Source organism: Gracilinanus agilis, chromosome 4 (assembly GCF_016433145.1).
Source record: "Gracilinanus agilis isolate LMUSP501 chromosome 4, AgileGrace, whole genome shotgun sequence".
Classification (NCBI taxonomy): domain Eukaryota; kingdom Metazoa; phylum Chordata; class Mammalia; order Didelphimorphia; family Didelphidae; genus Gracilinanus; species Gracilinanus agilis.
The window spans coordinates 326179097-326205165 of record NC_058133.1 but is presented as its reverse complement, the minus strand read 5'-3'; the positions used below and the strand labels follow the sequence as shown (position 1 = coordinate 326205165).

The 26069-nt window shown below is 38.6% G+C and overlaps 1 pseudogene; it reads left to right on the top strand.

The window, feature by feature from the left end:
- Positions 1–2733: 2733 nt before the first annotated feature.
- Positions 2734–21746, top strand: LOC123246507 (annotated as a pseudogene).
- The last annotated feature ends 4323 nt before the right edge of the window (positions 21747–26069 follow it).

Genomic DNA, 26069 nt, shown 5'->3' with positions numbered 1-26069 from the left:
TCAAGAGGGAAATCAGCTTCAAGAAGAAGGTCAAGGCACTGTCTTGACCTGCCTCTTGGAGGGAACTTCAGTGAGTGGATAGCTGGCTTTCCCTTCCTGTCTTCTGGAGAGAATTTAATTCCTGTTGAAGGTCAACAAGACCTGACTGAGTAGAGCACCAGAGCAATATTTAGTTAGATAGACTAATGCCTTCTCTACCCTTTTGTATTTCTCTGCTTTCACTCTTTCCACCTCTTTTGTAAATAAAAGCTATTAGCTGATGGGGATGTTATTGGGGACGTAGACACTAAACAATAACTCTAGTCCAACCATCAATAATATGGAATTAGGTCTTGATCAATGATATATGTAAAACCCAGTGGAATTGTGCGTTGGCTAAGGGGGGCTGAGGAGGTTGGGGGAGAGGGAAAGAAAATGAAATATGTAACTATGGGAAAATAATTCAAAATAAAAATTTTAAAAATAAAAATAAATAAAAGCTATTAAAGTCATTTCGACTTTGAGATTGGCAAACCACAGCAGATCTTTTGAGATCAGCAACCACCACTATTATTTATAATCTTCATATATTTTAGTCAAACCATTAAAATTTAATCCTTAAAGCTATAAGGAATGATGAACAGAATGATTTCAGAAAGAGCTGGAATGACCTATGTGAATTGATACAAGAGTGAAATAAGCAGAACCAGGAAAATATTGTACACAATAGCAGCAATATTGTGGAATGATCAACTGTGATAGACCTATCAGCAATATTATGTTCCAGAACAATTGTGAGGGACTTGTGAAAAAGAATGCTATCCACCTCCAGAGAAAGAACTATTAGAGTAGAAATGCAGATGATAACATATGATTTATCACTTATTTATATGGATATATGTTTTGGGGTTTTGGTTCTATAAGATTATTCCCTTACAAAAATGAATAATATGGAAATATGTTTTATGAGATAATACACATATAACTCAGAAAAAAGAAAGAATAAATACAACGGTTTTCATAATACCTGGGGGTATGTCTATAATTGAACTCAGTTCCTACATAGCATTTGGCTCACCAAGTTTATGTCCAGGTATGACAGGACTCTCAAATGAGTCCTCATTTCAGATTTCTCTAATCTGGTTCCAGAAGATATTTCCAAAAGTTTCTTCTTGCTCATTAGTAAGTTGACTATAGACTTAATATTGTTGTCCAACCAAGCCAAGTGGCTTGCTTCTCCTAAGCTTTTTAAATCCACAAAGTTGAAAATTACATTCCCTTCACCTAGAACTAAAAAGAATAAAACGCAGAGACCAAGACTGATTTGGGGGGACCACATAGCCCACAAAAAAAGGCATAAACACAGTTCCTGTCCTCTAGGATCTCACATTCTAATGGAGGAGTTGCAAACAGCTATATAGACATTTCTCACTTAATGTAAATTCATATCATTTTATATAGAGAGAACTCTGAAAGAAATCTGTATTCAAAAAAAGCCCCTATATCGTACGGTACTTTGCTCTCTCTTTATCTGCTTTGGTTCCTGTCCCTCAGTTTAGTCTTCTGTAGCCTTTCACTCCCTCCAAAAAATGCCCCCAAAAAAGAAAGAAAAGAAAAACAACTCCCCAAGTGAAATCAGAAGAATGGAGTTATGGAGAGATCACCACCACCCAGTCCATTGCCCACATGTCTGCCTGCAACGTGTTCTTCCTCTCATGGGCTCTTCCTCCGACTCTTCATTCTCTATCTCAGTCCTTGAGATATATTCCAGCCCCCTCCATCAGTTATGGGAGGTGAAGGAGGAGGGAAATCAACTTGCCTTCCTCCCTCCTTCCTTTCCCTCCCCAAATTCATATTAGGTTCACATTATTTTACTTAGAGGTCTTCGTAATGGGTAAATCAAGAACTGTCTGTTTATATCCAAGATACATACAGAGTAGATGGAAGAAAAAGCTTGCCTTTCTCAGAAGGAAAGCTGCACTGGTAAAAGGGCACAAAAGTCTCCTGCAGAAGCTAGGAATTGAACTGAGTCTTGAAGAAAGCCAAGAGGCAGAGTTGAAGAGGGAGAACATCCCAAAAGGCATGAGGAACAGGCAATGGGATGCTGAATTGGGGGTCAGGGGGTTGTTGTAGATTTGTAGAGTACAAGGAAAACAGTAAAGGATAGGAAAACAAAGAGTCCAAATTTTTAAAAAGCCAAATAGGGAATTTTCTATTTGATCCTTGAGGCAATAGGGAATCATTAGAGATTAATGGAGGAAAAGAATGACATTTTAGAAAGATCCCTTGGTAGCTAAGTTGAAAATGAACTGGAGGAAAGATGCTTGAATCAGATAGACCAAATGGGTTATTGCAAAAGTCTAGGTGGGAGGACAAGGCTTTCATTGGATGGTGTCAGAATCAAATAGGAAAGACGGGTAGGTGGGATACAGATGATACAAAAAGATCCCTGAAGGCTTAGTATTGACCTAGAAAACCACATACTAACATTATCTATGTTTTATTGTATTTTTAATTTATTTTGTTAAATATTTCCTAATTGCATTTTAATTTAGTTCAGGCCACAGTTAAGATTATTGTGGAACAGAACCCATATTCAACTCCTAGGTGACAGCTGTGCGAGTTGAAAGGAGGGGATTTTTTTTTAAAAGGAGGGAATATAGAGGAGAAAGAGGAGATATCATGAAAGTTGAAACAAAAAAAAAACCTTTATGAGTATCAAACAAGTGATAACTTATGACAAGCTCTGTGAAAATGTCTTACATGGAGGATGATTTCATGTGTGATGAGAAAGAGGACTATGATCCAGAATACTTTGAAGATAGTAACTGAACCAAATGTGGGTTTGGAAAATCAGTGTTACAATTCCAAAGCATTGAAGGAAGGTGACTCCAACGCAGTTTCCAGATGTTTTTGGAGCTGAAAGACGAAAAAGGAGAATGGGGATTTAAAGCATTGAAATAGATTACTTAAATAAACTTCAAGCTGATGAACTCTCCAGAAATGATGAATAGATATAAACAACTATTGACCCACATTTGGAGTGCAATCACAAGGAATTAGTCTGAAAAGTCTATTAATCTATTCTTGATTATATCTCTCCTTCCAAACAGATGGATTTACAGCAGGAATTCTATGAAACAACACTGAAAGCTCTGAGAGATGCTAAGAATGATAGGCTGTGGTTTAGAACAAACACAAAGCATGGAAAATTCTACCTAGAATGAGAATATAGAAAGCTTCCAAAAATTTTGCACCAATTGAATCAGTTATACCAGAAGGGTGATAAAACATATACAATTATTGGAAATTTAAGCATTAGAAATTTAAATGTATACAGCACAGAAAAATTACAAAGAATTCAAAGCATCATATAGATAATCACTGTGTAGCAAGTCAATCATCTCCCATCCATTGATCATGGGTGTCATTAGAAAATGTGTTGGTAAAATGCACTTAAGAGAAAGTGAATTTGGGGGCAGCTGGGTAGCTCAGTGGATTGAGAGCCAAGCCTAGAGACAGGAGGTCCTAGGTTCAGATTTGACCTCAGACACTTCCCAACTGTGTGACCCGGGACAAGTCACTTGACCCCCATTGCCTACCCTTACCACTCCTCTGCCTAGTCAACTACGTATTGACTCAAAGACAGAAGGTAAGGGTTTTAAAAAGAGAGAGAGAGAGAAAGAGAAAGAGAAAGAGAAAGAGAAAGAGAAAGAGAAAGAGAAAGAGANCTTCTGTGAAATAGAGTTGGAAAAGATGGCCTCTGAGGTCTCTTTCAGCCCTATATTTATGAATGCATGACCTGTAAAATGGAGATACTAATATTCAAACATTGCCTAGCTCACAGGGTTTTTGTCAGGATATATATGTATGTATATATAATTTAAATCTTTATATATATATAATGTATAACATAAACATAATATTTAACTCAATACATAATTTATAATATTTACATATATGTGTTTGTGTTTGTGTATATGAATTGTGTATATAAAAATATATCTTGTGCTTATAATTATGGTTATAATATATATTGTATATGCTTAGGCAAATATATTTTATATATTGTATGCTATAAATATTTTACATATTTATTGTACTTGTATATGTATATATAAGTATAATATACTTGTATAATGTATAATATATATATTAATATATAATATATTTAATATATAAAATGTATACACACATATATATATACGTGTGTGTGTATGTGTATATATATGTATATACACATACACAGTGAATAGAATGCCAGGTCTGGAGTCAGGAAGATTCTTCTTCTTGAGTTCAAATCCAATCTCAGACACTTCCTAGCTGTATGACCCTAGAAAAGTCGCTTAACCCCATTTTCTACTGTTTCCTCATCTATAAAATGAGCTGGACAAGGAAATGGTAAACCACTTTGATATCTTTGCCAAAAAAAACCTAAATGGGGCCATAAAATGTCAGACATGACTGAAAAACGCCTGAGTGAAAATGTGTGTGTGTGTAATTTCCCTATAGTAGCACCAACGAGAGTACTTCCAATGGAGGTTGACATTCGCTCCAGCCCCTTCTTGTGGGACTTATATTCCAGTTCCTTGTTGAAACTTAGGCATGGCTTAGCAGCTCCTGGTCCAGTCCTTGAGCCTCATGGCTTGGGTGTCATGTTGAAGATAATTGGTTAAAGCCAGTGCCTCATATCTCTACTGTCTGAGCCTTTCACAAAGTCCGGAACTTCTGACCAGCCTTTGAGTTCCTTCAGATCCAATCTGTGGTTATCTCCTTCACCAAAAAGTTTTAAGAGTACCAGGAACCACCTCCACTCACTCAACCAACTCTTGAATTCTTAAAGTAACTGCCAACACCAGAAAGATCTATCAATTTTCAGTGACCTGTCCATCAGTTTGCTGACAAACATTTATTGAGTGCTTTTTATGTGCCAGGCACTGTGCTAGGTACAGAGTAAAGAAATATCACAAAAAAAAAAAAAAAAAAAAAAATCCCTGCTCCTAAGATCTCAGTCTAATTATCCATTTTCCAGAGGCATTGGGATTTGTTAGCAGCTGATTGGCTAGCTGATGTAATGCATAGAGAGCTCTATTTGGAATCAGGAAGGCTAAGCTTAAAAACTATCTCAGACTTTAATTTGCCAAGTGATCCTGGACAAATCATTTAGCCTTCCTCAATATACTCAGTTGTAAAATGGGGATAATAAATAAAAGCACAGTGCTCATGGGTTTTTGTGAGGATAAAATGGATTAACATGTAAAGTGCTTTGCAAAGCTTAAAGAGCTATATGAATGCTAGTTATTTCTTATTTTCCCCTGAACTTGGTGGGTGTTCCTATAGAAAAGCAGAGAACATTTTTAGGCTCTGACCAGACTAGAAGCTCAGACCAAAATAGAACTGTTTTCTGCTGATAGTAAAACTTGTTAAAATGGTCAAGGACAGCCAAGTTGAAATAGAGAGAGGAAATTCTTCACAATCCAGAATGAAGCTCTAATAGTCTTGAAAGGCTGTCTCTTTGGGTGACCACAGTCTGTGACTTGTATCTCTCTGCATTCCCACTAACCATTGGCTCCAAAGCCTGTTCACAGTCCTGTGCCACAGTGTGCCCGCCCAGGTCCCAGGGTGTTCTTGCTTGTTCTACTGACCATAGAGGCCACCTATGGCTTAGGTGGACCCATCAATCAGTGGCTCATTTCAAGCCCCCTTTCTCCAACCCCACATCTTACGGAAGACTCCAAAACTTCTCAAGGGCTGAAGGAAAACCACGTATGGTTTCTTAAAACAGTATGATTTATGCAAGCAAGATTCCATGATGAACAGAAGACAGTGTGGTCCTCCAGCTAGGGAAAAATAAATAAATCAAGGAGAAGAAGCTGCAACACCTCCTCCTGGTCTAGCTTGAAGGAAGAGCCATCAGGGGATGCTAGAAACATCTTTGCACCATCTGCCAAGACCTGAGCAAATACAGATAAACAGCCTTGCACCAGAAATAAAGACGGGCCAGAGAATCCAAGCTATGCTGGCCCACCTGCTATGTGTCTGCAATGCTGTCAAGGAGGAAGCAGTTGGAAGACAGGATCCTGGACCCTCACTCGGGAATGGAAGCCACAGTTAAGTGTGGAGTCAGAGGTCCTGGCTTAAGATGCCATGTCTGCCACTTTCCAGTTATGTGACTTTGGGCAAATTGCCAGACTCCCTTGGCTCTCAGTTTCCTTATACCATACTCTGAGGAAGCTGTTTGGGCTAGATGACCTCTGAGGTTTCTTCTAACTCTAAATCCATGCTCCATTGAGCTACTGGCATGGCTGAAATGCAACTATCAGGGGAGCTAAGTGGCTCAGTGGATTGAGTCAAATCTAGAGACCCGAGGTCCTAGGTTCAAATTTGACCTCAGATTCCTAGCTGTGTGACCCTGGGCAAGTCATTTAAGCCCTCCATTGCCTAGCCCTTACCTTTTCTGCCTTGGAACCAATACACAGTATTGCTTTTTAAGAGGGAAGGGAGGATTTAAAAAGAAAGGAAAAAGAATGCAGTTATCAAAATACTAAAACAAATTCATGAACTCCTTGAAATCTATCCACAGACCTTCTGACTCTAAGTAAAGACTCTCTACTCTGCATGCACTCAGGCTCCCTAGAGGCAGGGTTTGATTCATAACTAGCTCTTCTGGGTAATTGTTCATTGTTTTCTCCTCTCTTTTCACCCCTCTTTCCATCTTGCCTTGGCTTTGCCATTGGCCAAAGGAGTCACCATAATGGAAGACCAAGTGGGAGACCAAAGAGGTTAGAAGTGCTATTACTAGTAGTTTTGAAGTTTTGAAGGAACAGCCTAGGTTGCTTCACAGTGTTGTGTTTTCCTGTAGTGTAACCCCAAATTGTAGACTTTGTATATTTAACCACCAGATGGCATTGATCTCCTCTGCCTGGGAAGTCCTACACTCATCTTGATGGTTTGCACGCGCCCTATTGGGGAGAAGTGCTGAGTAATTGCAATGCTGTGTATGGGCTCACCGCAAGTTAGTGACCTTTCTACTCCTCGGCTCCACCTCTCCTTACAGAGCAACGCTGACTCAGTTGTTAAGGGGTATGTTGATTTGTTGCTCTCCCCATTTGAAACTTGGCTCTGATCCCCAACCCACTGATGAAACTATATCTCCTTTCTTGAATTTACTTTATTTCAGAAAGCCCTAGGCTCAAAGATCTAAAGCTGGAAGGGATTTCAGAAATCATCTAAGTCTTTGCAGATGGGGAAGCTGGGACAGAGATTAAGTGACTTATCTAAGGTCATGGGTGAGTGACAAAAGTAGGATTTGAAGTCAAGGCTTCTCACTCCAAATCTCTTTTCCACTGTACCGTGAGTCACCTTCATATAGAAGTAGACAAACTTGCATAACACACGATCTGGAACTATTGTCCCAGCATTCTCTTGGCAGCTAGGTAGAACAGTGGATGGACACTGGGACTTGAAGTCAAAAAGACTTGGGTTCAAATGAAGCCTAAGAAACTTACTGCTTTTGTGATACTGGGCAAGTCACTTAACCTTAGTTAACTCTGTTTCCCCAACTGTAAAATGAAGGTAATAATAGCACCCACTCTGCAGGGTCTTTATGAGGATCAAATGAGATAGTATTTGTAAAAGACTTAGCCCAGAGTCTGGCACAGAGCAGGTGTTATATAAATACATATCCTTTCCCATCCAACACCTACTCACACTTGCACTGGTCTCCAGTGTTTGGAAGACTTCTTGTCCTTTCAGGGTTGTAAGGGTAACCCTGAGGGTTTGTGGGGTGTTGTTCCAATGTTACAGCTCATAAATTCCCCCTACCAATATCTCTCCTCATGATTACCAATTGATATGAATTAGTCAGAATTAATTAGATTTTAGAAATAAGAATTTGCTACTATTATTATGGTTAGTACAAAATATCCAACTCTTCTAAGTATCTCATACTCTCCCCAAAGTTCATAGTGTCCTGAATTCATAGTGTCATAGAATTCTGAAACACTTTTCTACAAGGAAGTAGAGGAGCAAGGGAGTTTCTTCTTTAAAGAGTGAGGAATTCTGAATGTAATATGCCTTTCACTCAGTCAGCACCTTTCCTTCCTCCTTGGTGCTTGGACTCAAGCATATGTGACAAAGGAAGGAAACTCACAGATCCCAGTTCCTAGAAGTCTTCTTCTCTCCTTTATAGTCATGAAGGTCCCCTTAGGTATTATTTTTATTTTTTTTACTTATCTCCTAGGCTTGTAGTTGAACATTAAAGTTGCCTTTTCTTCATCATGTCCACCCTGTCTTTGATATCCAGTGTAGACACTGTTTCCAGCTTCTCTCGTCCCAGGCATGTTATTATAACTGATAAAAATCCCAAATCTTCTGGTCCTCCAAAGTTCACAAGTCTTCCTCTGAAAGAGGCTGGGGTGAGGAAGGCAAGGAATGCAGAGGTATGGTGAGGAAAACTAAAGCCAAATCATTCTACTTCCCTCCAAGCAAGTCCTTCTCAAGTCAACTGTTGTTCCTATGAAATAGTTCACATTTTCTGTGAAATATTTTTTTTAAATCCTTTGACATTGTTTTACTATGTCTTTATGTCTCGTGAAGTCATTAGTTTCCTTTTGGCCAACTCTAATTTTCAAGGATTATTTTCTTTGGTAAGGTATTGTCTCTGATATTCTAATTTTCATATCCTTCCATAACTTTTATTTGATTTTTAAAATTATTTTTAGCTTAAAAAACTCTTTTAGACTTGTGTTCCAAGCTGCATTTTTTGAGGCTTTGCTTATGGGTGTTTTTAAGTCGTTATCTTCTGTATTTATACTTTGAACTTCCCTCTCATAAAAATTAGTTCTTTGTGGTCAGGTTCCTTTTTTATTTGCTCCTTCTGACAGCTTACTTACTGACTTTTAAATCCTCTTCTGCTTTCACAGATATCTGGTTGTCTACAAGTAGTAGGGTTTGTTTGTTTTTTCTATTCCCAAAGAGGTGTGATCCAGGGAGAGATCTAATGCACAATATGCACAATAAGCCATAAAATATCTGCCAGTTGGCTAAGAACTTGCTCCTTTCCTTAATCTCAAAAGCCCACAAGATGTGATTTTTCTGGACTCAGTAGTTCTATGAAATTTATACTCTTTGTTTCTTTGATGGGCCTCTAGGTAGGGCAGTGGGTAAGAGCAAGGCACTTGGAGTCAGGAAGAACTGAGTTTGAATCCTGCTTCAGACACTTCCTAGCTTTGAGGCTCTTGACAAGTTACTTAACCTGTCTGCCTCGGTTTCCTCATCTGTAAAATAGAGACAATAATAGCAGCTACCTCACAGAGTTGTCATAAGGATCAATTGAGTTAACTTATGTAAAGTGCTTTGCAAACCTTAAGGTGCTATATAAATGCTAGCTACAATTTTGTGGATAATCAGGTCCGAGAGTGTAGTACAGTTTCCACAGGCTATTCAACTTGTACTTCCGATAAGACTGGTCATTAGACACCAATGCTGAAACTCTGGAAGCACACAAGACCTGGGAAATGGAATTAGGACCTGGGGGGGGCTTCTGGATCTTAGCTCAGCCCAGAGCTCCATCCTATCATTTTGCTGCCAGAGGCTTTCCAATTGTGGCCATGGCTAACCTAGCCTAGAGCAGTGTGAATGGATCCAATGGTCAGCCCAGACAAAGATCCTGCTGCCTCCTTCATTGGTCCTGACCTCCCTCTTACTTCGATCCTGAGTGTGATAACCTCCTGCTGAAGCTTTGTGTTGTTATTACTTCATGTCATCACAAGCCAGCCAAAAACCTCAAAGCTCCAAGCACCAAGGAGGAAGGAAAGGTGCTGACTGAGTGAAAGGCATATTACATTCAGAATTCCTCACTCTTTAAAGAAGAAACTCCCTTGCTCCTCTACTTCCTTGTAGAAAAGTGTTTCAGAATTCTTACATATCCTGAACCTGACTGCTCTACTCTGATAAAAGGATTCCTTTTGATGCAGTCTGGCTTGACTTTAAATTAAAGACCAGGCTGATCCCTTTGCGAGCATAGCCACTGAGGCAATCTTGATCTCATAGGAAATGAACGCCTTCCATCTCATGGGATTCCAAACATTAGATCCCTTAGTCTTAAAATTAGGAAACCTACTCCCTTCTACCCTTGGGCAAATGCCCTACCCTATCTGACCCTCTTCTCCCTCTTGATCTAAAGTCACTATACCTCCATCCCCCTCATAGATTCCTACATGGTTAGAGCTTCAAGGGGCCTGATAGATCATTTAGCCCAACAACCTCATTTTATTGGTAGGGAAACTAAGACCAAGAGATAGGAAGTGACTTTCCCTAGATGATAAAACAAATTTAGTAGAAAGAACTAGGACTAGAACTCCTATCTCCCCAAAATCAGGCTAATGTTTTTGAAATCCTGATATTCTGGTCTACTGGAAGGGGAGGTAGCTCTCTTTCTCAATCTCTCTCTCTCATTTTCTCTCTCTCATTCTCATTCTCTCTCTTTATTTCTTTCTCTCTCTTTCTTTCTCTCTCTCTCTCCCTCTCCCTTGCTCCCCACCCCACCCCACCATCTCCCTCTCCCTCTTCCTCTCTCCCCCTCTCTTACCCATGACCTATATATTTTTTTCCATTTCTGGTTTATCTGCCTGGAGCAAATTTCCCTAGTTGGGTTGTTATGTTTGGATCTGCTCTCAGTGGTGAAATCACTATTGCTATTTACTGCCTTAGACTGGCATGGGGCCCTATGATCTGGGACCTAAGGGATATGAAGACCATGGAATCCATGACCTCCCTCTTTAAACCTTACTTCCTTCCTCTTGCTTCCAGTTTAACTCTCCTCCCAGATTCTTCTGCCATCTTTCTGATCATGGATCCTTCAGCTGGACCTTTCCTTCTTTCCTTCCTCATAGGCCAGGCTGAGCTAATGGATACACCCTAAAGTCACAGGGACTCTGGAATGCTTCTTCTTTATCTCCCTGATGATTCATGGCTCAGATCATGTACCAGGGAGGAGCTGTTTTTGGAATTAATTCCATGTTTCCCAATAATTATAAGTAATTAGTACACATAAGATGAGATATATATATTAATGCATTCCTTACCCTTTTCCTATACTTCTAAATTTGGTACATGATCATATCAGTAATCACCAAGCAAACAAAAGTCATTTTTATTAGGGGTGTGTTGATAAATGTTTAACAACCAGCTCTAGAGATGGGAGAACTATACCCATGACACAACACATAACCCAAATGATCAACATTTTCTCTAGTGCTCTCTTAATTCTAGATAATCAACAAAACAATTAAATTAATCCCTGGTTTGTAGTGTTTGTTCTTTTCCAATGTGTAAATGCTCACACTGAAAATTTAACAATTGGTCCTCCTAAGCTTGTCCAAGCCAGCTCCACTATCTAATCAAACAATCTGGTGGCTACCTATTATACCATCATCACCTTTCCACCACACTCCACACTCCCAAGCAATTCTTTTTCCCTCTACTAGGAATTCATTGACAAATAACACTAGGTTACCATGTCTACCTTAGGCCTCACATAATGATTTGCTTTGTACCTTTCTAGAATATTTATTATACACTAGTTTGTTACATGATGTGGTGAGAAAATGTTGGATTCAAAGGCTCATAGGATTAAAATTGGAAATAATTGTAGAAATCATCTAGTCCATGGGATCACCAAGAGTCAGATATAACTGAAAAACAACAGCAATACATTTCTATTAATGAATTGAAAAACAGCCTTCCTAAGCATCAGACACTGGATCCACAGAAGTGGTCCTTGAAGCCTGGAATGAAGCAAGTTGGGATGGAGAGGTAGGTAAACTTTTCACTTTCCCAACTGGTCCATACACTAAATCACTACAGCTGTAGACCACAGTCAGCAGGGGAAGCAATCACCCAGAATGAGAGATTATGTTTCTCTTTTCTCTTTTTCTTAGCCTCGGTTCAAACTTCAGAAAAATGAGAGAGGAGGGAAGTGAACTGAATTTTGTTTTTAATTTTCAATGTTTAATTAATTAATTAATTAGTTTGTTTGTTTGTTTTTCATTTTTATTTTGAATATTTTCCCCTAGTTACATATTTCATGTTCTTTCCCTCTCCCCCAAACCCCCCTAATCCTCCTTAGCCAATGCACAGTTCCACTGGGTTTTACATGTATCATTTATCAAGACCCAATTCCATATTATTGATAGTTGGACTAGAGTTATCATTTAGTGTCTTCATCCCCAATAATATCCCCATCAGCCCATGTGTTCAAGCAGTTGTTTTTCCTCTATGTTTCTCCTCCCACAGTTCTTTCTCTGGTTATGGATAACGTTCTTTCTCATAAGTCCCTCAGAGTTGTCCTGGGTCATTGCATTGCTGCTAGTACAGAAGTCCATTACATTTGATTTTACCACAGTGTATCAGTCTTTGTGTATAATGTTCTCCTGGTTTTGCTCCTTTCACTCTGCATCAGTTCCTGGAGGTCATTCCAGAAGTGAACTGAATTTAAAAGTTATCTCCTGTTTGTAGGATCATGGATCCAGAGCTGGACATTAGAAGTCATTTAGTCCTAACAAACAGCTAGATGGCACAGTGGACAGAGTACTTGGCTTTAGAGTTGGGGAGATCAGACATTAAACCCAGCCTGAGACACTTATTAGCTATGTAACTATGAGTAAATAACTTAATTTCTCTCAGCCTCAGTTTCTTCCCCTGTAAAATGAGGATGTCAGGGTAGCTAGGTGGCATAGCATAGGGAGTACCTGGACTGGCATCAAGAAGACTCATTTTCCTAAGCTCAAACATGACCTCAGTAACTTCCTAGATGTGTGACCCTAGACAAAACACTTAGCACTGTTTGCCTCAATTTCCTCATCTGTAAAATCAGTTGGCGAAGAAATGGCAAACCACTCCAGTATCTCTGCCAAGAAAATCCATGGTGTCACAAAAAGTCAGACAGACCTGAAAAAATGACTCAATAACAACAACAAAATGAGAATAATAATAGCAATAAAAGTTGTTGTGAGGATCCAATGAGGAAACTTATGAGAAGGACTTTACAAACTTTAAAACGCTATAAAAAATGCTAGCTTTTAGTCCAGCCCCTTTATTTTACAGACAAGGAAACTGTGTTCAAGGTCATACAAATAGTAAATAGCAGATTCAGGATTTGAGCTCAAGATTTATAACTCTAAATTCAACACACTTTCCATTTGTCTAGCATGGATATGGTTCCTGGGACTATTCCCTTCTAGGGCTCCATCCTCACCTTGTCATACGCCATGGTGATCACATCTTCCTTCTAGCTTCAGGCCCTCTCCACTCACCTCCTCTTGATACCAAGCTCCAGAGGTCTTAATGTTGCTAAATGAGTTGGGAGCTGCAGAAGAATCTCATCCCAAATATCAAAGATCCTTTCACCGGCCAACTACCAGACCAACTTATGGCAGATTACAAAGTGAAAACATTTTGTAAACTGACTCAAGACCAGAGGCAATGAACTCTTTTATTGTCCTGTATCCTCGATGTTCCAGCGGACCTGGTACTGATTATTAGAGAAGTAGGCTCTCACATTGGTCAAAGTGAATCCTGCCCCCAGTTCAATATTCAATAGAAAAATAACATACTTGAGTCCTCATTCTGATTTTCCCATTTAATTAAGGGAGTCATTAAATTGTAATTTTCTATTAGAATTCTCCTTCCCTCAAAAAAACATTGATGTGTTCCTAAATCTAAGACTCTAATAACTTAAAACACTCCAAGTGGTATTTAGATTGTTTTTTAAATCATCTCAGTATTTTTTTACTCACCATACTAATGACTACAGTTCTCTAGAGATACCATTTACTATTGTGCGATGTAAGTTATATAGTAATATGGTGAATTAAATCTAAAATTATCCCTGTGCCCTAATTTTATCCTTCAGAAGTAATTTTATCCCATTATAAAACAACTGGCCTCTTCTGGTATCTCACCATCTTCCTAAAATAGATTTGACATCATAGATGACTAAGCAAACCTTTACAATATCAGTTTCTAGCCTTAGACTCAGAAGGGCAATATCAGGCAGCGTATTTATTTACTTAATTTCCTCTTTCTTTCCATGATATGTTTACTATTAAATAGAGGTTGAGCAGCAAAAATACAGAGATCTTGGTTTGCCTTCATTAACTTGAAATTCTCATCCCTGTTTAATAAAGAACAGTAAGAAAAATTAGTTGGGGTCAAAAAATTAATTAGGATCCAGACGTCTGGAATCTTTCTTCTATGGACAATTTTTTTTGTGTGTTTCTAAGAAATATGACTCAAAACATAACACCGCTTTGTGACAACAGATAGATCTGTTTCTGAAATCAAAGCATGGAGCATGATGCACAAATGACTGAAAAACTTTGGTTGTCTTTTGGATTTCTTCCCTTTCTTTCTTTCTTTTTCAATTTTAGGCTATTAGCTTAGTTGTTTTTATCCCGGGAAAGAAGGACCAAGCCGCTGCTGTAGACCCAATTTACTGGCGTTCTCTCATAAGATTGGAGCTGAGAAGGAGGGCAAACCATACTACGTCAACGGTCCACAGAAGGTAAGAAGAAAGAGGGAGCCCTAATGGAAGTCTCCCTCACAGCCATACCCCTTCTAGCCAAGATAAAGGAGCTAGATTCTCTAAGAGAAGTATTTTCTCTAAGAGAAAGTATAGGTTTGCATTCATTGACCAAGTTCATCACTGGGATCTCCCTAAACCAATGGAGTCAAGTTCCCATAGAAACAAGAGCCACTAAATGGTACATAAGGATACCTGAGGAGGCACATTGACTTAGAAGACTACGTATGATTTGTTTTATTGTATTTTGATTCATTTTGTTACCTTTTTCCCAATTACATTTTGAAAAACTCTTACCTTCTGTCTTAGTTCTAAGGCAGAAGAGTGACAAGGACTAGGCAAATGAAGTTAAGTGACTTGCCCAAAATCTCACAACTAGGAAGTGTCTTGGGTCAAATTTGAACCCAGTTCCTCCCAACTCCAGACCTGGCACTTTATCCACTGTCTCAATTGCAAAGGGCCAGGCAATGGGGATTAAGTAACTTGCCCAATGTCACACAGATAGCAAGTATCTGAGGTCAGATTTGAACCCAAGACTCCCCATCTCTAAGCTTGGTTCTCAATTTACTGAGCTACCTAGCTGCCCCCTGCCAATTGCATTTTAATTTCATTCAGCAGTACCAGGAGTATTGTAGACCTTGATCCCAGCGCCCTACACCAAGGAAATCACAAGTCTTGTCCCTAACCCTAACACTGGCCAGTAAAGATCAGAGCAAATATCAAACCCAGGTCTTCCAGACCTCCTCCTAGCATGTCTGGTTACATAGCTTCCAAATTTTATACCTGAAATTTTAAGATGTTATAAAGACAATAAAGCCTGATCATTTGAAATCCTTCAACCAAGGCAAAGGAGTATTAGACCGACACCTCAAAATGTTTAGCATTTTCGATCAAAGTCAATCAAAAGCAGATCTAATTATAGATTTAAAGCTAAAAAGCTTTAGAACTCTTTTTAAAAAAGCAAAAAGGCTTAGAAGTCTTCTAATCCAACCCCCTCATTTATCGAATAGGGAAATTGAGGTTCAGAGAGATTAAGTGACTTATCCAAGGACACACAAACAGTAGAACCCAAAGCATGCCATTTAATTTTTTAATTAAAGAATTCTCTCATTTTCCAAGGTAAAATTCTAAATACATGCATAATCTTAGTACGATGGTCCTGGGGAAAGACTATTGACTCATGAGTTGGAGAATCTGGATAAAAAACCAATTATTTCCCTTGGCCTCAGTTTTATCACTTGTGAAATAAGTGGGTTGAAGCAAGTGGCTCCTGAAGTCCTTTTGAGTTCTGGATCTGTGATCTTACAATCCTAAAATAGAAAACAGAAGGCAAGAGAACCACTACATTTTATGAAATGCTGGGAAAATGCCCTGCTTACAATGGTCTCTCCGGGCAGCCACTAGCTTAAGAACTGGTTGTGTTCTAAAAGTTTGTGAGTCAACTGTTTGGAACACTGAGCATTTTCCCACAGACACAATATATTTCAAATAGCGGTTAAGTTCCTGGACTCTTCCACAAAAACTGAAGAAAGAATTTTTTTTTTTAATTTCCCCTTAGGAGTCTTCTAATCTTGAGTTTAAAATCCAGCCAGAAATGATACATTTCAACTTAACCCATAATGTAGCTGAAATGTCTACTGTACTATTATTGCTCAGCATTTACTACAGTGTTTTGCATATGTAAGATAGATATTAAATGTTGGTTGAATGATGAAGGAATAAACCTAACCATTTTCATCAAACAATGCATTCAGAATTCCAACTTGGAATACTTTTAGAACACCGACCTTTTCCCTTTCTTCTTACCTCTTCTCTCTGAAAATAGGATTGGAATTTAGGATTCCTCCTCATTTTATGTTTCATAAAGCGTCACATATGTTTTTACCTCTCAGTCATTTCAGTCACATCTGACTCTTTGTGATCCCATTTGGGGTTTTCTTGGCACAGATACTAGAAGGTTTGTCTTTTTTCTTCTCCAGCTCATTTTACATATGCAGAAACTGAGATAAACAGGGTTAAGTGATTTGTCTAGGATCATACAACTAGTAAGTATCTGAGGCCAGATTTGAACTCAGGAAAATGAGACTCCCTGACTTCAGGACCGGCACTCTATCTACTGGGCTACCTACTTGCTCCTGTTATCTATGTACTTGTTTGCTTCTGTATCTAATTATAAACATGGATAATCAAGAGATAGAGAGCATTATGAGATATGAAGGGGGTAATATTGATTATATTTAATTAAAAAAGGGTTATACAAATAAAAATAATCTTCCCAAGATAAGAAGGAAAGCAGAAAATTGGAGGGAGGGAATTTTATAGAGTTTCTGGTTTAAAGGTCTCATATCTAAAATATATAAGGAAGTCTGTCAAATTTAGAAGAATAGGAGCCATTCCCCTATTGATAAATAGTCAAATTATATGAAAAGACACTTTTTGGCTGAAGAAAACCAGGCTACATATAGTCACATATTATATGAATGGTATAACAAAATGCTTTAAGTCAATACTGATTAGAGAAATGAACATCAAAACAATTCTGAGATACTATTTCATACCTATCCAATTGACTAAAATGATAAAAGGGCAAAATGACATATGTTGGAAGGGATGTGGGAAAATGGGGATATTGATACACTGTTGGTAGAGCTATGAATTGATCCAATCACTTTGGAAAGTAATCTGGAAATATACCCAGAGAGTTATAAAACTGTATACCCTTAGATCCAGCAATGCCACTGTTCTGTCCATATCCTAAGATGATGGGGGAAAAGAAAAAGAATCAATATGTTTTAAAACATTTATAGCAGCTCTCTTTGTGGTAACTGGAAATTGAGGGAATGTCCATCAATTGGGGGATGACTGAACATTATATAAAGCAACAGAAATACTGTTTGAAGAAAAACCTGTTGATGTCTACCTGCTAAAAAAGAATTGATAAATAGAAACATGTAAGATAAAGTTTTACATATACATATTTTTTTTGGTGAAATGATTTTTGTCAAATGTCTTCTCTTTTGTGGGGAGAATTGAAAAAAAGGGAGAAACCTGAAAATTTTAATGTAATCAACAAATTAATGTAATTACATTTTTAAATATAATAGCATTTTAAAGAAAAAAATAACTATTTATAAGCATCCCTTCTTCATTGTGGGGGTTATGGGTACAGCAATCTGGAAAATCTGTGTAAAATATTTTGATCCCCTCTTCATACCAGAGAAGATGTCTAAATTTTTTATTTTTCTTTTATGAGCTATTTACAATAAATTATAATTATTGTATAAATTATTGTAAAATTTTGTTAATTATTAATCATAGATTAGATGTAGGACAATGTTAAGTAAAAATGAATTTCTAAACTTTTTCGGTGTCATCTGCTGGCCATGTTTTCATCAGAGCCTGGAGAAGAGAATAAGGATTTTTGTTTCTTCCACATCCTCAGTTTAGGAACTGATGGGGGGTGAGTTGGTATCCAGTAGCTTTTTAGCTTACAGTCTTACATCTAGACGCATGGACATACTGGGCTGGATGGTTCTGTCTCTGGCTTCTAATGAGCTGAGCACAGAAGATGATCTCTGTGCCCTCGGGGCTTCTACAATAGGCATGTCAGCAGATTAAGAAAGGTAAGACCTCTAGACATACTACACCCTACCTGGCAAAAGGCCCTCTCAGGTAGGGACAGTCTTGCAGATTCCCAAGAATTCAGCAAATTTGGGCTTCCTCTTCATGTAGATTTTGACTTGGATTGAGGTTTCCCCAATTTTCTGCTCTCTTTCTAATCTTGGTTAGATCCATTTTATTTGTATAAACCCCTTTTAATTTAATGCAATCAAAATTGTCCATTTCATATCTCATAATGCTCTCTTTCTCTTGTTTATTCATGATTATAATTAATTATAAAAGCAAACAAGTCATTACACATCAGGGGCAACTAGGTACACAGTGGATACAATGCCAAGTCTGAAGTGAGGGAGGCTCATCTTCCTGACCTCATAGGGTCCACTTTCCCTTAACAATCTCCGGGTTGTTCACTTTCTCATAACTTATGTAGGACTGGTTAGAGCTCATTACAGTCCTTCATGACACAACTCCAACCTCTGCCATTCCCTTAATAGCACCTTAACAGGTGCTAAGGTTGATTTTTTCTCAAGGGCCTGTGCTTCTTTCTGTTGGCCAAAATCACCTCATCCTGCTACTAAGCTTGCTGCAAGTGATACATGGTTAATCTTGGCAGAGGGAATTGGTTCAAAACTACTAAATCTATGTTCACCAATTATATATATACTCCCTTGAGAAAGTCCCAGCCTCTCCACTGGGCTTTCTTGTGTGAGAAGTCGTGCTCCCTGCCTAGCTCAGAGCATTTTTACCACCTTCTCTCCTGGAATCGCCATGATTTCTTTTTTTTTTTAATTGAAAAATTGTATTTAATTAATTGATTTAGAATATTTTTCCATGGTTGCATAATTCATGTTCTTTCCTTCCCCTCCTCCCTCCTTCCCTCATAGCCAACAGGTAATTCCACTGGGTTTTACATATGTCATTGATCAAGACCTAGTTCCATATTATTAATATTTGCATTAGGGTGATCGCTTAGAACAGTGATGGGCAAACTTTTTAAAGAGGGGGCCAAAGGAAATGCTCATCTGTCAGTCTGTTTCTAAGGCAACTCTTTTGAAGTTTCATTGTAATGTATTCATCAGATAAGAATAATGTCGAGTGGCTGGATAGAACATTTCAGGGGGCTGCATCTGGCCTGTGGGCCATAGTTTGCCTATCACTAGCTTAGAGTCTACATCCCCAATTTTATCCCCATTGAACCATGTTATCAAGCAGTTGTTTTTCCTTCTGTGTTTCTACTCCCACAGTTCTTTCTCTGGATGTGGATAGCATTCTTTCTCCTAAATCCCTCAGAATTGTCCTGGGTCATTGCATTGCTGCTAGTAGAGAAGTCCATTACCTTCGATTGTACCACAGTTTATAATGTTCTCCTGGTTCTCCTCCTTTCATTCTGCACCAATTCCTGGAGGTTGTTCCAGTTCACATAGAATTCCTACAGTTCATTATTTCTTTTAGCACAAAAGTAATTCCATCACCAACAGATACCACAATTTGTTCAGCCATTCCCCAATCAAAGGACATTCTCTCTTTTTCCAATTATTTTGCCACCACAAAGAGCGTGGCTATAAATATTTTTGTACATGTCTTTTTCCTTATTATCTCTTTGGGGTACAAACCCAGCAGTGGTATGGCTGGATCAAAAATCGCCATGATTTCTGATGCTCAGAGTTCCTGGGGATAGGGTATTGTTGGTTTTTCTCTGGCTTGTAATAATACCTGCTGAATATAGAGTTAACTGAAGCAGCTTCCTATCTCTGGCTACTAGCATCCAACTTAGTGCTTCTCAAGACATGGGTTGATGGATTGTTTCCTCTCCATACTTGGAACTGAGCTCCAGATGCATAGTCTGAACATACTGAACTTATCAGCAACAGCCCCCTTCTAGGCCAAGAATTCTAAGCTGTGTATGGTATAGTGGTAGAGAAATTCCCTTACTGGAGGATTTCTGGTGGCCATCAGCTCTCTTTTTTCCAAGCTAGTGTCAATGTATTACTTTTATTTCATTTTTTAATCTCTTGCTTCCTTCTCTTTTATGTTTTCGCATAGTCCTTGTGGAAAATGTATATTTTACCCTTGAGTCTCTACTTACAGTTATGTTATTGTTCTCTCCTTTTAGACTAGATTTGGGGGACATATCTGAATCTAAAATAATTTCTTATAATGGTTAGTGTCTTCTTTGGTTTACTTATCTCTCTAGTCTTGGTTCTTTAACTGGGGGACTGGGCCAGGCTCTGTCCTTTGTTGAATTTTTGGGTGGGATGGTTGACCCTGCTCTATTTCTTCTTGGGTTCAATGGTTTCCTGTGCTAATATTCACCTCTGAGATAAGGCCTCCCTTCCCCAATACCCTGCGTCTTTGAGGTTGGGTTGTTAGATCTTCAAGGATCTCTATATCTCATGACAATGTACTAGGGATCTCAGAGCCCTGAGGATGCCTTGTTCCAAGGGTTACCATGTCTACCTGGTTGTGAACATTATAAGTGGCTTCCATGGTGTCTACTATGGGTTTCTGATCCCACCCACCCACCCCTGAAGCAGGGGCTTCTTGGATGAACCCTCTGATCTCCCTGTCTCTAGATACAGAGCCTTTCAAGCTACACATGTCTCTGGCCAATTGTCCCTGGCTCTGGACTCCTTGGAAGGCTGCCGGTTTGTTGTCCTATCCTGGCACTGGCTTTATGGACCTTTTTCTAATGCCTATTGGCCTCTGGATGACTTTTTGTTCAGTTCTGGGGTGGAAGAGGTCAGTTACTGTAGTTTCTCGTTGTATGTCTTGATCATGATTTGGCCTGGTGTGATTTTTATGGTTTAGCTGGTGTAAGTCTGGAGGAGTTGGGCAGCCTGCCTCCATTCAGGCAGCTCTCTTGGCCAGAAGTCCATGGTGTCAGTGAATAACACTAAAGGCTTGCTAGTATAATGGGGGTTACATATTATACTCAAATTGGAAAAGGCTGGCCCTAGTGCTTTAAGAAACAGCTAGCCAAGTTCTCAAGGCAGGATCATATCTCTTGTCCCAGTGTTCTTTAACACATGCCAAGAGTTCCAGGCCAGACCATCCATTTCTTTCCTCCTGCTTACGGTTCATCTTATCTGTACATCCTTAGGTGAGATCTTTGAAAGGTTTTGCATAGTTTTCACAAATCATCAACAAATAGCCACCAAACCTCAGCAATATCTTCAGCACCAGATAATTTTTGTTAAGTATACTTAGGTGATGAGTGCTTCCATTTTTTCAAGATCAGAACTTAAATCTCCTCATGAGATACTATATATTGCACATATTTGACAAATATTCTACAGACTGGCACTTGTCAATTGATCGCTTCAGACAAGCAGTTTCTAGCCAACTTAGTACCTCATGCTCTTCTGTTGTCTTCTCCAACCTAATGTGATTAGCTGCCAAGAGTTTCAGTGACACCTTTACCGTATCACTGAAAAGTAACAGAGGCTCCAGAAATCCCGTAAGCCATGTATTCAAATTAAAAGAGTATCAATGGACAAATCTAGGCTGTGTTTTACCTTTTTTTCTCTTTCAGGAACTGGAGCATGGGAGAATGTTTCAGTAAAAATCAATGGAGGCTTAAACAGAAGCAATTTTGTCATTTAAGTATACTCTCCAGTGATGGGCAAACTACGGCCTCTGTGCCAGATACAACCCCTTGAAATGTTCTATCCCACCAAGCTACATTATTCCTAATCTGACAAATACAATGAATAGGATACAATACAATGAAACTTTAAAAGAGTTTGCCTTAGAAACAGACTGATAGATGAGCATTTCCTTTCCTTTGGCCCCCTCTTTAAAAAGTTTGCCAAAATTTAAAATAAATTTAACTTAATTTAAATTTTAATTTAAATTTAAAAATTTTTTTTAAATTAAAAATAAATAAAAATAAAATAAAATAAAAAAATAAAAAGTTTGCCCATCAGTGCTCTAAACCACACAGATGAGAAGATAAACCAGTAACAGATTATAAAACTAGCAGAGAGGTATGATATTTTAGTGATGGAGGATTTTGATTATCTAGATGCATTATGCTGTGTCTTTTTAAGATCCTTTATGTCCGTTTTGTATTGAAAAATGCAGAAAAAGTACTTTTCTCAAAAGGGAAAGATTTCTATGAACTATTCAAGTGTCAGGTCCTGGGTTCAAATCTGACCTCCAATACTGACTGCCTGACTCTCAGCAAGTCAGCTTAGCCCTGTTTGCCTTAGTTTTCTCAACTATAAAAAAAAAAAAATGACATTTTAAAAATGCTTAGCTCAGTACCTGGCATTTATTATTATTACCTACTGAATGGCATTACCAGAAGATGGGTAGTCCTGTAACATTTAAGTATGAGTTTCCTTTCCACCCTCTCATGTAATATCCCTATGGGTATCCACTCTCCCTACTGAGAGGGGTATTTATTTGTGGGAAAGAATTCCCTGTGTTTATGAGGAGAATCATCTTGCCAAGCTTTTCAGTTATTGTCAATGCTATTTAATTAAGTGAATTAATTGTGTCTTCAGGCTTACTAGAGAAAAAAAATCCAGTACCTAAGGGAGAAATCATGAGCCACTGTTTTGAGTAAATAGAGACTGACCTTGAATGTGGGATAACTCTCCTGGTGGTCCCACAGTGCTCCGGCTGCTAAACCTGGGGATTTCATTCAGCCCAACTGTTAAGCAACCAAGACAGCAATAAGTATTTTGAACAAATACATATTTATTATAAAAACATTTTATTATGAAAAACAAATAGGGACATTAACAGAATGAGCAAAGAAGTCTCACCAGCCTGATTGATGATGTCCCTTCCTGCTGGTCACGTCACCTTTATGTGTCTTGCTACCACTCTGATGCACTTTCTTCATATTTACCATCACTGGTTGTTGCGTCAGTGGCATGACATAAAAACTCATCTTTTTTCCAACCTTATGACTCTTTCATTCCCCCCCCCCCATGCCCCACTTCTAGCTATCCCCATTCTGTGCTTTCTGCCTTAAAACTTTTGCTGTTGTCCCGTTATTTAAGTCACTCTTGAGTCTTTGTGACACCATTTGGAATATTCTTAGCAAATATACTAGAGTGGTTTGCCATTTCCTTCTCCAGTTCATCTTATAGGTGAGGAAAATGAGGCCAACAGGGCAACTTGCCCACCACTAATGTCTGAGGCTGGATTTGAACTCAGAAAGTTTAGTCTTCCTGACTCTATTCACTGTTCCACCTAGCTTTTGATTCCCCATTTTCTGGGAAATGTAATGTTTTTCCTACAGGGATGATGGCCACTATAAATGTATAGATGCTCTTTCTACAATCCCATATTATCCTCATTGTTACTAACAATTCCAAGAAGCATTATTCTTTCTAAAAGTTGTTTTGCTACTCCTGATCACAGGGGCAAATAATTAATGATTTTTACCATGATCTTATCCCTCCCTAACTTTCTCCCTGATGTATTTCTTTCCAGGGAGGGTGATAGCTGCCAAATCCTTCTTCATGGGCTGGGATAGGTAACTTTGGGCCTCTTTTCGCCTGTTCTCTCAGTTCTTGAGGTTAGAGGGCACATTCTGGGCTGCCGGCCAGCTCAGCTGGATGAGAGACTTTTACAAATGGATTTTTTCCCCACTTGCCCCACTTTGAGCTGACCTGCTCTGCCTCCTCCATTTAAAAAGTGATTGTCCAGCTCCAGAGTTCTTCTCCCAAAATTCTCAACTATCTTTTATGGGGCACATAAGGCCTTTTTTTGCAATATTTACCTAATAGTGGAAAAGTAAGAAAAAGATCTAATGATTAAACCAATCCATTTGGCATCACTGTACACTGACACGTAACAATGTTATTACATTTAAATGTCCCTAAAAAGTCATCTTTCATATAAGATGAAATTAGAATTAAATGATCTGAACTCTTGACCTAAATTATCAAATAGTTTAAGGATTTAATTTTGTATTTTTTTCCATGCCTACATCCTTAATTTTCCTCTCCAATGCTTTTGTTGTGAAGGGTGGAATAGAGAAGGGAAGCTTGTGATTTCATTGATATAAAGAACTTTTGTTGTGAAAACTCCCCACACACACACAGAGACATAGATCATTATCTGACAGTCCTAGCAGTATATGGGGGATACACAGTGGTGAAGAGTCTTGCCCAAGATCATACAGTTAATCTGTATTAGAGGCAAGACTGAAACTTGTCTGAGCTCTAGAAAGACTCTCTCTCTCTCTCTCTCTCTCTCTCTCTCTTTCTCTCCCTCCCCCCTGTCTGTTTGTCTCTGTCTGTCTGTCTCCCTCTCTCTATCTCTATCTCTCCCTCCTCTCCTCCCTCTGTCTGTCTGTCTCTGTCCCCCCCCCCTTTGTCCCTATTTCTCTCTGTCCTTCTCTTTTCCTATCTCCCCCTACCCAGTACCAAATATTTGATATTCAAGTTTATTTGGCTCTCTACGGCATTTTTTGGCCAATTCTTTAGGTTGTTTCAAATCCAGTGGATTGGAGTGGGGGACACTTGAGGCCAGGAGATCACCTAGCAGACTACTGCAATAGCGAGGTGATAAGGGCTTGAACAGGATAGTTACAGTGTCAAAGGAGAAGGAATCAAGTTCTAGAGATTTTATAAAAAAAAAAAAGATTTGGATATTGATTGAGATATGAGTGAGAAATTGAAGATGACACCTATATTTTGAGCCTTGGTGACTGAAAGGATAGTGGTGCCCCCAATCATAATAGGAAAGCTAGGGAGAGAGCTTTGGAGGGAGAAAGATGAGTTTAGTTTTGATCACATTAAGATTAAGATGTTTGTGATACAACCATTTTGAGATGTCCAATAGGCAGTTGGAGAAGTGAGGCTAGAGATTGGTAAAGAGGTTAGGGTTGGATAAGTGGATCTAAAATCATCTACACGGTGATGATCATTAAAACTATAGGGGCTGTGGGCAGTGAGGTGGCTCAGTGGATAGAGAGCCAGGTTTAGAGACAGAAGGTCCTGGGTTCAAATCTGACCTCAGACACTTCCTAACATTGTGACCCTGGACAAGTCACCTAACCCCCATTGCCTAGCCCTTACTGCTCTTCTGCCCTAGAATCAGTACACAGTATTGATTCTAAGATGGAAGGTAAGGATTTTAAGGGAGTAAAAGAGATAGATAGATAGATAGATAGATAGATAGATAGATAGATAGATAGAAGCTGATATGATCGCCAAATTAAATACTATAGGAGAAGAAGTCCCAGAGCCTTGGAGATTTCCCCGCAGCTAGCTAGCATGACATAGATGAAGAGCAAGTAAAGAAGATATTTCACCTCTTACAAAAATGAACAATAAGGAAATATGTTTTGCAGAATAATACCTATAAAAGCCAAATCAAATTGCTTGCCATCTCTGGGAAAGAGGAGGGAAGAGAGGGAAGGAGGGAGGCCATTTGGATCTTATCACTTCAGAAAACTTATAGGGAAAATTGTTATTACATGTAATTCATAAAATAAAATAACTTTATAATAACAAAGAAGGCATTTCACTCTTCCTAGTTTCTGCCAACTAGAAAAACTCAACTCTTGAGAATATGAGAAGCAGTGTGATGTAATGGGTCAACTATTGGACTTGGAGTCAGAAAGTCTTAGGGTCAGATCCTCTCTCTGATAACATACTTGCTATGTATCTTGAGTAAGTCACATAACCCCTCTGAACCTTAGTTCATCTGTAAAGTAAGAGTGTTGAATTAGATGGCTCAAAGATTTCTTCCAGCTCTCAATCTATGAACTATACAACTGATTGCAAAGTCTAAAAATGTGCTTAATATTAAAAGTTTCCATGGCTTCAAAGGGATTAGAAATCCCTATTCTAGAACATCTTGGCAAATACATCAAAGCATAGGTTTATATAACTAAGAATTTGAAATGAAACTCTGTTAC